Here is a 15,838-nt window from a genome sequence, read left to right as displayed (position 1 = left end):
CCCTTACTAGCTTCCCTCAGATCAACACCAGATCAAGCCTCTGTACAGGTTTTGGAGTGAGTGACAACCCACAAATATTTGGAGTGTAACAAATTTCCAGCAGAAGATATTTTGGAATAACTTCAGAAAAGAACTGTCTCAATTGGGCGGGGTGCGGGAAGAGAGGGGAGGTGGCCCAGTTCAGGCTCAGTACAGGGACCCAGGATGGAGAGGTCTCCTCAAGCTGGGGAATCTCCTGGGATGCTGGTTACTTTGTCCTAGTTCAGAAGCCAGTGGATCAGCAGAATACCATGAGACCTCCAACACAACTACAGAAAGCAAATAGTGAGCCCCTGGACCTTAGCATAGCACTGGAATGACTACCCTTACTCAACACAGGAAGGAAGCCGACAGCACTGGTCCCAGGGCAGCATGAAGCTGATGCTACCTGTAGAGGAAGTTTGGGACAATCTCCCCTAAGAACAAACCTCAACCTTTAAAAATGAGCTAAAGGAGCTCTGACCATAGATAGCGATTATGGAAACAAGGAAGATCTCAAATCCTGAGGACACTAAAGGCAAAATTTCTCCAAATGAAGTCTCAAAAGGTGTGAATTGGTCTCCAACTTAAAAGGCTCCCTTGGAAAAATTCAAAAAGGGAACTTAAAAGAAAGATAGTAGACTGGATTAAAAGCCAGAATCCTACAATATCTTGTTTACCAGAAACACATTTAAAGCACAGTGATACATACAGACATACAGAGTAAAGATAAAAGACTGGAGCAGAATCTATTATGCTTCAGCTGAAGTAAAAAAGAAAAAGAAAAAGGCAGGGGTGGCTGTCCTGATCTCAGATCAAGAAAAAGCAAAAATAAATCCAATTAAAAGAGATTCAAGAAAGAAACTACATTTTGGTAAAGGTTACCATAGATAATGAAATAATATCAATACTAAACATATTTGCACCAATTGCACCAAGAAACTACATTTTGGTAAAGGTTATCATAGATAATGAAGTAATATCAATACTAAACGTATTTGCACCAAATTTCTAAAGGAGAAATTAACAGAACTGCAAGAAAAAATAGATAGCAAAACTATACTAGTGGGGGATCTCAACTTTGCTCAGAACTAGATAAATCAATTAACAAAATAAATAAGAAAGAAGTTAAGAAGATAAATAGAATTTTAGAAAAGTTAGGTATGATAGACCTTTGGAGAACAGTGAATGGAGACAGAATGAAATATATTTTTTTCTCAGCAGTACATGGAACCGACAGAAAAATGACTATGCATTAGGGTATAAACCCTCAAAATCAAATGTAGAAAGGCAGAAATAGTAAATGCATCTTTTCAGATTATGATGCAATAAAAATTATATGTAATAAAGGGCCAGGGAAAATAGAACAAAAATTAATTGAAAACTAAACAATCTGATCCTAAAGATCAGAGTAGGTGAAACAAATAAATTATAGACACAATTGATCATTTCATCCAAGACTAAAATTTATGGGATACAGCCAAAGTAGTTCTTAGGCGAAGTTTAATATCTCTAAATGCTTTCTTGCATAAAATAGAGAAAGAGAAGATCGATGAATTGGGCATTCAACTAAAAAAGCTACAAAAAAGAACGAATTAAAAACCCTCAATTAAATACCAAATTTGAAATTCTGAAAATAAAAGGGGAGATTAATAAAAAAGAAAGAAAACTATTGAACTAATAAACAAAACTAAGAGTTGGTTTTATCAAAAAACAAAAAAAATAGATAAACCTTTAGTTAATTTGATTAGAAAAAGGAAAAAAGAAAACCAAATTGCTTGCATGATAAATGAAAAGGGCAAATTTTTCAACAATGAAAAGGAAATTAGAGTAATAATTAGGAGCTATTTTGCCCAGCTGTATGTCAATAAATCTAATAATCTAAGGAAAATGGATGAATACTTATAAAAATGTAGATTTTCCAGATTAAGAGAAGAGGAAATAAATTACTTAAATAATCTCATTTTAGAAAAAGAAATTAAAAAGTTATCTTCTTAATATTTCTTGCTAAGAAGTCTCTAGAGCCAGATGGATTTACATGTGAATTCTATCAAACATTTGAAGAACAATTAATTCCAATATTATGCAAACTTTTTCAAAAAATAGGGAAAGGAGTGCTACCAAATTCCTTTTATGACACAGATATGGTGCTGATACCTAAACTAAATAGGGTCAAAACAGAAAGGAAATTATAGACCAATTTCCCTAATGGATATTAATAAAAATAATGAACATTAATAAAAATCTTAAATAAAATATTATCAAAGAGATTACAACAAGTTATCCTCAAGATAATATACCATGACCAAATAGGATTTATACCAGGAATGCAGGGCTGGATAAATATTATGGAATTACTAGAATAATTGACTATCAATAATCAAACTAACTGAAATCTTATGATTATCTCAATAGATGCAAAAAAAGCATTTGACAAAATGCAGCATCCATTTCTATTAAAACACTAGAGAACATAAGAATAAATGGAATTTACCTTAAAATGTTCAGTAGCATCTATGTAAAACAATCAGCAAACATCATATGTAATCGGGATAAAATAGAACCATTTCCAAAAAGATCAAGGGTGAAACAAGGTTGTCCACAATCACCATTACTATTCAATATTGTTTTAGAAATCCTAGCTTTAGCAATAGGAAAAGAAAAAAGTTAAAGAAATTAGACTAGGCAATGAAGAAACAAAATTATTATGCTCTTCAGGGGGTAGCTAGGTGGTACAGTAGATAGAGCAACAGCCCTGAAGTCAGAAGAACTTGAGTTCAGATCTGATTCAGGCACTTAACACTTCCTAGCTGTGTGATCCTGGGCAAGTCACTTAATCCCAATTGCCTCAAAAAAAAAAAAAAAAAAAAAAAGAAAGAAAGAAAAATTATCACTCTTTTCAGATGATATGATGATATACTCAGAGAGCCTCACAGAATCAATCAAAAAAAGCATTAGAAATAATTAACAATTTTAACAAAGTTGTAGGATACAAAATAAATCTACATAAATCATCAGCATTTCTATATGTTACCAACAAAGTTCAACAGCATTAACGATTCAAAGAGAAATCCCATTTAAAATAACTGTGGATAATATAAAATATTTAGAAGTCTGCCTGCCAAGACAAAACCAGGAACTATATGAACAAATTACAAAACACTTTCCACACAAGTAAAGTCAGATCTAAACAATTGGAAGAATATCAAGTACTCATGGGAAGGCTGAGGTAATATAATAATAATAGCAATTCTACCTATATTAATCTACTTATGCAGTAACATACCAATCAAACTGCCAAGAAATTGCTTTACAGAGGTAGAAAAAATTATAACAAAGATCATTTGGAAGAACAAAAGGTCAAGAATTTCAGGGGAATTAATGAAAAAATTGCAAATGAAAGTGGCCTAGATATGTTAGACCTAAAACTAGATTATAAAACAGTAGTCATCAAAACCATTTGGTACTGACTAAGAAATAGAATTGTTGATCAGGGGAATAGGTTAGGCTCACAATTCACAATAATCAATGACTATAGTAATGTATTGTTTGATAAACTGAAAAACTTCAACTTCTGAGATAAGAACTCACTATTTCTCAAAAATTGCTGGGAAAATTGGAAAATAGTATGGCAGAAACTAGCATTGACCAACACCTTATATCAAGATAAGGTCAAAATGGCTTCATAATTTAGACATAAAGCATGATACTATGAACAAATTAGAAGAACAAAGATAGTCTACGCAGATCTGTGGAGAAAAAAAGGAATTTGTGGCCAAAGAACTAGAATATATTATGAAATGCAAAATGGATAATTTTGATTATATTGTTAGAAGTTTTTGTACAAACAAAACACAATGCAGACAAGATTAGGAGGGAAACCAAAAAAAAAAAAGAGAGAGAGAGAGAGAAAAGTTTACATTCAAGGGTTTTAATAAAGATCTCATTGAGTATTGACTCAAATTTATAAGAATACAACCTATTCTCCAATTGATAAATGTTGACTATATAAACAGATATATAAAAGATATAAACAGACAATTTACAGATGAAACTAAAACTATTTCTAATCATGAAAAAAAAATGTTCTAAATCACTACTGATCAGAGAAATGCAAATTAGAACTCTGAGATATCACTACACACCTCTCATTTTGGCTAAGAAGACAGGAAAAGATAATGAGAAATGTAGGAGGGCATGTGGGAAAACTGGAACACTAATGCATTGTGAACTGACCCAATCATTCTAGAGAGCAAAATAAAAATATGTCCAAAAACCTATCAAACTGTACATACTCTTTGATCTTTTGGACCTATATCCCAAAGAGATCATAAAGGAGAGAAAAGAATCTACATTTGCAAAAATGTTTGTAGCAATCCTTTTTGTAGTGGCAAGGAACAGGAAACTGAGTGGATAGCTATCAGTTGAAGAATGGCTGGATAAATTATGTTGTATGAATGTTATGGAATATTATTGTTCCATAAGAAATGATCAGCAAGATGATTTCAGAAAGGCCTAGAGAGACTTACATGAACTGATGCTAAGAAAAATGAACAGAACCAGGAGATCATTGTACATGGCAACAAGAAGATTACATGATGATCAGCTCTGATAGATGTGACTCTTTTCAACAAAAAATGATTCAGGCCAATTCCAATAGACTTGTGCTGGAGATAGTCATCTGCATCTAGAAAGAGGATTATGGGGACTGAATATGAATCACAACATAGCATTTTTATTCTTTTTTGGTTTTGTTTACTTGCTTTTTTTTCTTTTTTTCTTTTCTTTTTTGATCTGACTTTTCTTTATAAATGTGGAAATATGTACAGAAGAATTGCACATGTTTAACATATGATGGATTACTTTCTGTCTAAGGGAGGGGTGGGGAAAAAAGAGGAAGAAAAATTTGGAGCATAAGGTTTTTCAGGAGAGAATGTTGAAAACTATGCATACATTTTGAAAATAAAAAGCTAAAAAAAAGCATAAAGCAGGATTTGAATGAAGAGATATGGGAAGACAAGTGCACCATTTTGCAGAGGTGGGAGGTCTACAGATATTATACATTGCACAGGCTTGCAGACGTTTTCAATGTATTGATCCATTCTATTGATCTTGTTTTTCTCTCAAAAATTTTTTTTGCTATATGGGATGATCCTTTGGGAGGGAGTTGGGGAGAAATTCTCAAAAATTATGGTGATATAAGAAAAAGAAGTCTGAAAACTTATTTTTAAAGTTTTTTAAAAGGAAGAAAAATGAACAGGGGGAGACTGGAGGAACATAGATTGAAGAAGGCTCAAAGGAACAAAACTAAGTAAGATAGTATTTAAAGAAGGGCAAAAAAGAGAAGAGGCAAGTAGGTGGCTCAGTTGAGTTAGGAAGACATGAATTCACATTCAACCTCAAACAGTTACTAGCTGTTTGATACTGATGAAAAACAAAAACAGAGTTAAATAGAAATAATGCAAGACAATGTTAGAAAGGGAAGGAGGTGGGGAGGATGTACCTCAGTAGCTAGAAATGGAATCCAAAGAATTGGAATCAGGGGACCAAGAGATGTAAAATGCTAACTAAAGGAGAAATTTAAGTATCACTTGATTGGAATTATTACCTATATGTAAATTGGTACTGGCACAGGTAAGTTTCCTCTAAACAGAAATATCTGCTTTTATTTACACAGGTACCGAGGCTAGAGAAACAAGTAGGGAGGTAAAGTGGTGATGCTCACCTGCCTGCTTTGCAGCCAGTTTGGAGCTCCATGCAATTATCAGAAAGCATTCCTAATCTTCCTGTGCCTGCCCCAGTTTTATCTCACCTCAAACTAGTGTTTAAAATTCTAATATCATTATCAAACAGTATTTCATAAATTTATTCGAATTGGCTTGTCTCATCCCCATCCCATTAAGACTTGTCCCTTTCTCTATTTCAAGTGATCCCCAAAAATGTATTCACTAGAGATTAATGTGCATAAAGATTAATTTAATAGTCTGAGGAATTTAAATGATACAATATTAAAACTTCTAAACTTCCACTGCTCCAGAAAATGTCTTAGATCTCTGCCTCATTTTCAGCCAGATAATAGCTGTTCCACAGAAGTCATTTATGGAATTAGTATATAAGGCATCCTCCTAATATCACAATCACAAAGAAAAGAAAAGTACAATCTTCCCTGACACCAAGTGGCTGGACCTTCTGTGACTCTTCTATATGGAAGCCATTCACCACTAATTGACCAATGAATGTCTTCTATTGCAGTGATTTCCAGAGAGTCTCTCTAGTGTCTCTAATGTTTTCTTGAGTTGCTTCATGGGCCCACTTCTAACAGTCATCATTCTTGCCATGATACATTTCAAATTGGCTAACATTATTTGAGTGATGAGATTAATAGATAAATGGAAGGATGTATGAATAGCTAGCTAGCTAGCTAGATAGCTAGATAGATAGATAGAATGATAGATAGATGGATTTAAAATTTATTGAGTCTAACCCCCTCATTTCACAGATAAGGAGCATAGACACAAAGACATCAAGGTGACTTGTCCAGGATAATATAACTAATAAATGTCAGGCAAGGAAACCTGATTCCAAGTCTGATTGTCCTATCTATTAATTCTTGATATCACTCCTTAGAATATGAGTTAAATATCCAACATATAAAGGACTGCTTGCCATCTAGGGGAGGGGGTGGAGGGAGGGAGGGAAAAAAAATTGGAACAGAAACGAGTGTCAATATAAAGTAATTATTAAATAAAAATTTAAAAAAAAAGAATATGAGTTAATTTGGGGAAAAAAGGAAGTCTATGATTAGATCTCAAAGGGTTGGTAAATATGAATAAGTAATGATATGTGTGTACATATATATGGATTTAATATCTTCATCTTCACTAATCTCTAACTGAAATTTACATTTCCTTCAATTATTTAAAAACATTATTCTAAAATGAGGTCTATAGGTTTCATCAGATTATGAAAAGAAATCATGGCATGCATACACACACACACGATAAAGAATTCTTGTACTAGAATTTTCTTCTTGTGCTGAAACAACAAATAGGAAAAGCTGGAGGAGAAAGTGTCAGGACCTCATGATATTGCTGGAACAAGAAGCCTCTTGCGTGAGATTTTTTTTCTACTCTGGCTGATAAGAACTAGTAGAGGTGGTTGCAATGGGGAGCATTTGACTACAGTCTCAGTCCCTTGACATCATCTAGGAGCATCAGGAAGTAGCTAGAATATTGACATAGTTGGTTTGGAGGTGGTTGGAACCTAGCTGGGTGCTATCAGTACAGTTTCATGGAAGGAAAAATGAAAGTGAGATATATAGACATAGATATAAATATATAGTGAGAATATTCCTTCAACCAGAAAGCAGGTTCTGAGCATCTACAATGATGTACTCTTAAGCAGTGACCTAAGAAAAGAGAGAGGTGCAAAGTGAATGAATGTGTAGGATGATAGCTTGACCCATATGGAGGCAAATTGCAGGACTGTCCTCCCAAGTGAAAGTGATAAGGATAAGGACAGAGGCTGAGAAGCACCACGGTTTTAGATGTGAGTAGAAATATTGTGTAGCATTTATATTTTTTCACTTTTAGATTCTCTTTTTATATTTTAATAGACATTTATCGGTGTAATAGTATGTGTAAATAATTTATAAATAAGTAAGTAAACACTGGAGGGCATTTAAAAAAGTTTTTTGTTGATAGAGATGCATAACTAAGTATAATTTGAGACCACTGACATTAAAAAATACATTCTTTACCTCTGTCTTCAGAAGCTTTTTCTCTGCAATAATAATTGTTTCTCAACTACATAATTTTTAATTGATGTTGAATTGCTTATTGTTCTTTGAATTGCCTAAACTCCTTCTATTCCTTTATTTTTTTTATTTCAGTTGTTGATTGAGGAATTGAAACTGAACCTGCTGTTTCATTTGCATGGGAAACTCCCCAGGTAAGGGAAGTACTTCATATATACTTCTTATAGGTTAGCACTTATGATGATTAAAGCTATTCAGGTATTCAATAATCAATAATTCTTTTGTTTTCAGGATTCTTAAATAATAATAATGATAACAACTCATTATTATTATTATTATTATTACCATTGGAAAGGTTCAGGTAGAGGCTGGAGATCTACCTGTCAAGGATTTTGTAACAGAATTTTCTACATTGCTTAGGAAGTTATGAGATCAGAAGATTTATAGATATAAAATATTTATTCTAAACCCTTAGTTTAGGCCCACAGCTTTCCTAAGTCATAGAGGAAGAGAGTAGCAGAACTGGAATTCACAATTTCTCAGACTCCAAAGTTGATCTTATCTCCTATGTCCCTTGTAAATGCATGTGACTAGTCCAAATTTTATATTTCCTCTTTTGCTGGGCAAAGAAATGGTACATCTGGTATTTACTCTCCAGAAGAGAGATAGTTCTGATAAATGAAAACATGTTAATTTTATCCTGGCTGAGGAATTATGTTTCTTTTCCTATTAAATACAGTGAACAAATAAACGAGATGAATGCAGGAAGTATCTTGCCCGTATATCATCTTTCATCTTATTTGAAGAGTGGTCTTTAGTCTTAATGTCCACATTGCATTTTAACATAGAATTTTACACCCTTAGGAATCTGACCTTTAGACTTAAAATCTAACAGGAAAAAACCAAGCAAAACATTATAATATTTCCTAAAGGAAAATCCATCTTAATAATAGTTTGATGTCAATGGAATAAGTAAGTTAAAGGGTAAGTGTGTTCATCTGATACTTATTTCCCATTTTATTGACTTAAAAAAATCTTAATTTAACCCCACACATGTTTGTAAGAACAACCCCTGGATGTTCCAGCAAAGACCATGAACCACAAGTTCATTCTCACCAATTGAAAAAAATTGACTAAAATGCCAAGGAGTATATGACATCATGCAGAAACAGTTTGCATACTTCTGTCATAATTAAATACTGTCTTGTAAGGAGAGATTATAATAAAACAAACCACCTTGCTTGTTTCCTCTGTTCATTGTACTCTGACCTGACTTCCTGCTTTGAAACTACTGAGGCAAATTCTAGTCTTATCATTTCCTCTCTGGATTTGATAGGGTAGAAACTATTGGCATCGCCTAAATCCCCAGGTTTCACTTCTCTCTCTTAGTTTGAGACTCAAACCCCAAAAAGTATCTTTCTCTCATCCCTTTGCTTTGCAGTGTAAAGGGGTTATTTAAAGACTTCTCCAGGACTTGGATATTTCTATATAACTTGATTTTCTCTTTCCTCCAAAACTACTAGATGCCTCAAAATGTGAGTTTAGATTTGATGGTTTCACGTGCATGACAAGCTTTTATGATCTGTATGTGAAGATGGAGAAAGTCAAAGGAGAAAAATTGACATCCCTACCAGTTGTCTCCCATGGGTTAGGAGTATGACAGTAAATGTATATTTGAGCAGCATCTATTCAATGAGGTTATTGTAGGATAAGACAGGTGCACAAATCACAATGATGTTATAATTTTTAGATCTTAGAGCCATACATAGGACTATAGAATCAGTCATCCCATTGTCTTATTTGCCCTTGAAGTTCTAACTAAGAGAATCACCTAAAGTTTCTATAATTACAATTCATGTGTATTATGAGTTAACAGTTGGGTCTCATTGGTACTCTGCTGGAATATAGGAGATTTACAAAGACACTGTTTTTCCAGGCTATATCTCTCTTGAAACTTGTGAGATTGAAGAGGTTGAAGATGAACTCCAACAAGAAAAAGGATTATAACTGACAAGTGATCAGAATGTCATATTTTGGGGAAGGGTTAATACTTCTTCATATTTTGTTTATATTAATTATAATAGTTATGAATTTGAGACTGAGTGCCTTGTAACCAACCTAGAGTATCTAAGAGGAAGTCATAGAGGAATTGGTACATATGAGCCAATGAAATTGAGTCTGGGAGTAGTGGAACTTGAATATCTATTACATTTGATACCCAGAACTGAAAAAGGACCCTACTTCAATTGCATCCCTTGTCCTCTTATAATGGAGGGCACCATTATTGACTGTGGAATTGGTCAGAAGATTTGTGTGACTACATATACATGTATATGTATGTGTGTGTGTGTGTGTGTATATATATATATATATATGCATACATACAAATACATGCTCATTTTCCTCAAGGATGGGAAGAAAGAAGAAAAAGTGAGAAATATGCAAAGGAATTTTAAAGAGTGAAGGAAGGAACCTAGGAGAAGTCAATCGGAATGACTTTAATCTTTATAAAGTGGGAGAATTGACCAGTTGTAAGTATGTTTTGAGAGGCAAAAGGATCTGCTATTATAAGATTAAGGAGAAAGGAGTTTAGAAAAATTGCTATGGGAAAGGATAGAGAGAAACAATAAGGTAGAATAATAACAGTCTAAAACTTACTTCTTTGTGTTCTTTTTATGGAAGGTTGTTTGTTATAGAGATGAAATATTCAACCAGATAGACAATTATTTTCTTTTTTATTAAATTCCTAAAGCTAAGCTTAGTCATAACTATCAAGAGACTTGAGGATTATATGTTTTGGGATATTTACACTATGTATCACAAGCTTGTAAAAAAACTACTTCAATATTCACTCTGGCTGGGCACAGTAACTAATATATTTTAGTTAGTTTAAATCTCATAGTACAGTACTTTGTCCTTCATTCTTGAAGAGGACTATGACATCAGGGAGGTGATGCCATGACATGCAAGTGAAAAGGATTTAAGTGAGGGAGGGCTGTGCTTCACTTTCCCCTCCAGAGCCATCTGAGTCCAGTCTCCTTTCTCTGTCTCTCTGTCTCTGTCTGTCTCTGTCTCTCATTCTCTCTCTCTCTTTCTCTCTCTCTCTCTCTCTCTCTCTCTCTCTCTCTCTGTCAGAACAACTAAAAATGGACCTCAGTAGGAGACCTTGATCTTTTAAAATTAAGGTCTTCAACAGATTTCAGTTTGACTGAGGCCACACCTATTTAGTGATGAAGGCTAGATAGAAATTGAGGCAAAGAATGGCCTCTTTCACCTATCTATCTATCTATCTATATATGGGGAAGACTCTCGGGGTGTCTGGCCAATAACAGAAAAAAACTGCTATTTACATTTACTCTTGAGTCAATCAGGACCCAAACAATGACCACTTGGGGCTTGGACTGAGATCTATTGTTGGCCAATCTATGACAGTTGACTTTAATGAGTAATTCATACATTTCATCAAAAATGTTAACATTAAGGGTAATATTTTTATAAAATTCAAATTCTAAATATGTAATACATACATAATACATAAATATGTATGTGTGTATATCACAAAGTTTGTGGAATAATATAGTGTCTTAACAATCAAGAAGAAATGGATTCTGGTCCTGAATCTTTTACATACTAGTTATATGACCCAAGAGCAATCATTTAATCACTTAAGTGACCTCTCAGTCACTTAACTTCTACCACTTCCTAAAACTGCAAGTTAAGGATTAATTGATAATCTTATTATTAAATTAATGATCCCATAACTCCCCTAAACAGTGAAATCCCCACAGGATTAGCCCAAATTCAAAGAGGGAAAGGCAGACAGACAGACAGACATATGCAAACAAAAAATAAGTAAATAAGTAAGTAGAAGAATGACTCTGTAGATAATAGCACACAAAAGGAATGTATTTTTAAGTATTTTAAAACCCTTTGAAATTTCTAAAATTTAAGTAACTCAATCTAGAAGCATATAAATTATATCTTTTAAAATGGCAAAATATCATTAATCTTACACTTTCCCCATAATAATAATTTAGGTGATGGTTATTATCCAACTATGCCCAGATATTACAAAGTATTCATTTCAATAACACTTAGAGATAGTACCATTTGATAATTAATTAATCTCTATTTTGTATAAGTATGTTACCCTTTTCTAACTTTTCCCTTTGGGAGTAAAAAAAGTACAATGATAAATTATAAGGTTTCGTTCTACTCAAGAAAATTCTAAGGATCTTAGTTTAAAATCTAAAATCCTTAGACTCTTGAACTGAGTTCTTTAAGAATTCCCCTCTACTGTCCATCCATATTCCTTGGTGTAGTGGAAAGAACACTGAGTTTGACTTTGAAATACTTTTGAATCTTAACTCTGACACAATGGGACCTTCTGCAAATCACTTTAACTATTAGAGATTCACTTAAGTCATTCTAAAAAAAAAAAAAAATATATATATATATATATATATATATATATATATATATATATATATATATATTCTATATATTACACCATCTAGCTTCCCGTAATATGTATTACGGGAAGCTAGATGGTGTAATATATAGAATACTGATCCTGAAGCCAGAAGGAGTTCAAATCTGACCTCAGACACTTAACCATTACTAGATATGTGATCTTGGGCAAGTCACTTAAAAAAAAAATAGAATAGATCAGAGCAGGAGTTTTAACATTGTTTTGCCATGAATCCCTTTGGCAATTTAGTAAAGCTTATGAGTCCTCAAAATTATACTTTTCAATGCATAGAATTAAAAAGGAAATCAATTATATTAAAATAAAGTTACCAAAATATTAAAAGTTCTAAATTCATGAATCCCTTTGATTAAATGACCCCCAACTCTAGATCCTATTCAACTCCAAAATTCTGTGTTAGGGTTATATGCAAGGCTCTTTGGGTTTGGCAGATATAAACCTAACTAATATGATTTGAGGTCTCCTGGAAAGGTTCCCAATTCCCAAATATCTACTTCCTCCTTTACATATTCCATTTTTGGCTATACATTAAACACAATTATTAAAATAGTATCTCCTCAAAAATATGTGCTGGCATATACCCTTAATATTTTCCTGAACATTTTTTTTGGACTAAGTCATAGATATGTTATCATCATACCTCACCATAACATCTTAAAACTGTTGAATAGTTATCCAATCTGTAGTTATCCTACAGAAAACAATGTAAGTAGGTATGACTTTCATGTTGATTTATTTTATATCCTTTCTTTAGAAAACAAATCAATGAAGGTAGACAGGTTGTTTCTATAGAAAAAGAAAAAAAAAAAGGTTTTAAAAATTTATCAGACCCCATCATTTTCTTCTCTTGAAGTGGATAGCATTGTTTATCACAAATCCTTCAGAACTGCTGAAAGTATTATTGAGAATAACTATCATTCCCATTTGATCATTGTACAGTATTGCAATACTGTGTACAGTGTTCTGATTTTCCTCACTCCACTTTGCATTAATACAAAGTCTTTCCAGATTTTTCTGAAAGCATCTTCCTACTCATCATTTTTATAGCACATTTTTATAGTATTCCATCACAATCTTATTCCACAACTTGTTCAGCCATTTCCCAGTTGATGGGCATCTCTTCCATTTTCAATTCTTTGCCATGACAAAAAGAACTGCTATAAACAGTTTTGTACATATAAGTAATTTTCCTTTTTAAAATCTCTGGGATACAGACCTAGTAGCAGTATTGCTGAGTCAAAGGATATACAGTTTTATAGCCTTTTGAGCATGTTCCAAATTCCTCTCCAAAATACTCTCCAAATAAATATCCAACTCTACCAACAATGCATTGTAAGATATATTTTTGTAATTAACAGATTGAATTAGGTCAGATTATAAACAGCTACTCTTGAATCTAAAGACTCACTGGAGTTCCCAAAGATCCAGTTAGAAAACGGTGGAATTAGTTTTCAAGATATTGTGGTATTCATTTGATTTATGTTCACATGAGGAAAAACAGATCTAAAAATAAATTTTCAATGAAGAGAATTGCTTTCATCTTCAGAAGATAGTATGATGGAGGGCCTGAATTGAAGTCTTGCTTTGACACATAATGCCTGTGTGATCCTGGGCATCAATAAACCTCTCAGTGTTGCCAAACAACTCTCTAAGACTAGAAGTTGCTTTGGTGAAGGGAGTTTCCTCATTTTGAGTTCTTTGCAGTTGTTTATGGAAATATTTTTGCATGAATAAACAGTAAAAATTATATCAAACTTATTCCTGTTGAAGGAAAGGGGAAGCAGCTAGAAGGAGGTAGAGAATTTGGAACTTGGAATTTTTTTTAAATGTTAAAAATTTTACATCTAATTGGGAGGGGAGGGAAGAGTATTTTAAAAAGAAGAAAAAAGTTTGTCTTTCTATCAATACTAGCACCCAGTATGCCTGTTGATAACAGTCTGCCATTATGAAATATACCAATGCACCAAGCATTTATTTCTTGCTTACCCCCTGACATTCCATCAATACAAAGTCAAAGATAGAATATCTTTTTCTTGAGGTTAATGATCTTATTGAGGAATTTCATGCATTGTTTTTTTCTGTTGCATTCTGCATGATCACAAGGTTTTGCTTTTCCTAATTTGTCATAGTTTAGATGCTTAGATCATTTCAGGCAGCTGCACTTTAGAGTTACACAATTTTTCTTTGACCTTCCAAAGTAACTTAGAGTCTATAAACATTCTGTGGATACAACCAGAATAAATCACCTAATACTGATATCCACACAATGAGCAAGATGTTCATCAGTCAATTTTTCAAAATCAGGAGGACCAGAATATAAGAATATGACCTCAAATGGTGTTATTATCTGACAGATGTCGAGGATTCAAAAACATAAATGAAGCAATCCTTCCTCTCAAGGAGCACAATGGAGGACTCAACAAGGACATATATTAAATAGAAACAAATACAAATAAATAAATACAAGGAAATTTGCATGGTGGAGGGAAAAAGGACCAGCAGCCAAGGAGACCAGAAAAGGCTTCACATGGAAGGATATGCTTGTGTTAAGCTTTGAAAGAAACAAGGGCATTATGAGAGAGGGATAAAAAGAAAAATTGAGTATTTTCCTCCATTTAAGGAGGTGATACAGGTCAGCTATCACTCCATTTTCCACCTGTCTTTGCACTTTTTTGGGATTTCTTAGGCCTTGTCCATCATGCCCTATACTAGGTACATCTCTCTATTTATCCATTTGTCAGTTTCCTTTTTGTGTACTGCCTCCCCAGTTAGATTGTGGATTGTGAGCTCTTTAAGGGTTAGGAGAGACATGGGAATGAGAAAGGGAGAGGGAGAAGAAGAAGGAAGGGAGAAACAGACAGAAAGATATGTAGATGGTGTATGTATATACATAGATTTATATACATTTATTACCTATGTTACATTATTACATATATTTATGTACATTATATATATATATTTCTATACATGCATACATATATAAGTATATATGCATGTATATTTGGAAAGGTAAATTGTAGTCAGTTTAATGACTACAATTGGTTGTTTGTGACAACCATTAAATGCCAAATAGGGAAACATTTGACCCAAACATCATATAATTGGCATTTTAAAAGGAAACTTCAGTGTAAACATTAGTAATAACCTCCATTGTCATCAGTCCTTTTGGTCCAGTCTATCTCTTACATTTATAAAATCATAATGCTCTAAGGATGGTTATTCTAGATAACTAATAATAATTGTGATAGAGAGGAAAAAATCTGGAGCTGAGGATCAGAGGTTATGAATTCTGATCTGAACTCTGGTACATACTCCCAGTGTGATTTTGGATAGACTGTGACTCATTTTTCTCACCTATAAATCAAAAAAAGATTGGGCTAGATGGCATCAAAATTCTCTTTCAGCTTGAAATCCCTTGAAAAGTTACCTAAACAATATCCATACAAATTCTTTTTCTCAGATGAGGATGAAGATTCTTCCCTCCCCAGGAGATCACAGTAAAGTGTGTGTAGCTAGCGTGTGGGTATCTGCACAAAGGTATGTAGCAGAACCACAGAACACTAACAAGCCCTGTT

The sequence above is a fragment of the Antechinus flavipes genome, chromosome 1 (genome assembly GCF_016432865.1).
Source record: "Antechinus flavipes isolate AdamAnt ecotype Samford, QLD, Australia chromosome 1, AdamAnt_v2, whole genome shotgun sequence".
NCBI classification, from domain to species: domain Eukaryota; kingdom Metazoa; phylum Chordata; class Mammalia; order Dasyuromorphia; family Dasyuridae; genus Antechinus; species Antechinus flavipes.
The sequence above is the reverse complement of the archived record's forward strand: the minus strand, read 5'-3'. Positions refer to the sequence as shown.